The 1,530-nt window shown below is 43.7% G+C and overlaps 1 long non-coding RNA gene across 1 annotated transcript; it reads left to right on the forward strand.

Annotated features, from left to right (window-relative positions):
* Positions 1 to 375: 375 nt before the first annotated feature.
* Positions 376 to 1,118, forward strand: LOC109509648 (uncharacterized). The gene is made up of 2 exons (XR_002166982.1): positions 376 to 558; positions 754 to 1,118. It is a non-coding gene; the product is annotated as an uncharacterized LOC109509648 (long non-coding RNA).
* Positions 1,119 to 1,530: the final 412 nt, after the last annotated feature.

Raw genomic sequence — 1,530 nt, forward strand, 5'->3', positions numbered from 1 at the left:
AAAAAAACTTGAACTTGCTGTATGTTTTTCTAGCATAAATTATTATGGAGTGCTACTTTTTCCAAATACAATTACACATTGCAATCCTTTGGGGGATGGGGGCGCAGGTAATGACATTTCACCACTGTATTTCAATCTGTTTTTATTTTATCATAAATAGGTTCAGGGTTCAAATTTTGGCCTTCCTGTGTGAAGTCCCCATGCTAGCTTCTCACGTTTAGAAAACACGCACGTTTGACTCATTGAGGACAAAATTGTCCAGTTGATTTTTGTCTATAAGTGTAATCATTAAACGTCCGGTTGAACGCGCGACTCGCCCTTTGCGGTGTGGACGTATTGCGCATGCGCACAGAATCGTCCCACGCCCTCTTTCCTCTCGTGTCGCCTTGGTAACGGAGGAAAAGAAAAGGAGGGAGTAGGGGAGCCAGAGGGAAGGACAGGAGAGGAGGAGAGGCACCCAGAACAATCTGCTCACCTCGCCACCGCCGTGTCAGAAACTACTTGGTTGAAATTAGGCGAGATTAGCTGCCTCCCGAAGAGACGTCGTCGCGTCTTCAGGTTAGTGACGAAGCAATTTGTTTGCATTGCTGCGAGTGGCTCCTCTTCGCCGCTAGCCGTCTTGCTTGTCCAACGCGAGAGACAATAGGGCCCGACACAGGCTGCTATCGGATGATTTTTTTTTTGTAACGAACCGGAAGACGAAGGCGCTTAATGTGGTCTTTTTCTTGTATTGTTAACCTCACACATGGAAAGGTGTGTTGAATTAAGAGGAACAGGTGGCAATTTTCAAGTATTCATTCACTCCATCACCATCATGTGGCGACTCGCTCTTATTCGTCTCAGCATGCGCTGCTGTGACAGTGTGCATGCATGTGTGCCAAATGGCAGCACAGTGCATTGCATGGCTAGTGCAAGTCGTAAAATGTGCACTGACAGCCAGGGTGACCTGCTTCATGAGGACCAGATTGCACTAAAAGGAAGCCCGACGGAAGCGGGCAGTTCCATGTGCACAAAGCCTGCAGGCTGGGACCTCACTTGTCTTTTATCTGTTATTTTTATTAATATTTACCATCTGTCAGCTAAAAGGACTGCTTGATTCAGCCCAAGCAGCATGCTTTTTTAAAAATACCTCAAGTGGTGTCACAGTCAAGCATGTCTGCCTGGTTAAATATTTAAAATGGTGTCTGGGTGTAATACAGTGGCGAGGATCTTTATTCCTTTCTCCTTGTTTCTCACTAAATTCTGAACAATTGTTTTATTTTAATGTATTAGTAGCTTCTGTAGGTCAATTATTTCAGGGCTTTTTATGGCAGCTCCTGTGCGATATTTACCAGGGTGTCCCTAAAATCTGCACTCACAGACAAAAATGCAAATCTTCAAGAAATTGCATTTTACCAATTGGAATATTAACAAATGTCATCTGCAATATGATTTTCAACATTTGCGATTGCACGACTAATATGAACTTCATGTAATAATTGCACATTGGCCATAACTGTTTGTGTCCAGACTTTTGGGGCAATTTTTTTT

This window comes from Hippocampus comes, unplaced genomic scaffold (assembly GCF_001891065.2).
Source record: "Hippocampus comes isolate QL1 unplaced genomic scaffold, H_comes_QL1_v1.1 C16980774, whole genome shotgun sequence".
Classification (NCBI taxonomy): domain Eukaryota; kingdom Metazoa; phylum Chordata; class Actinopteri; order Syngnathiformes; family Syngnathidae; genus Hippocampus; species Hippocampus comes.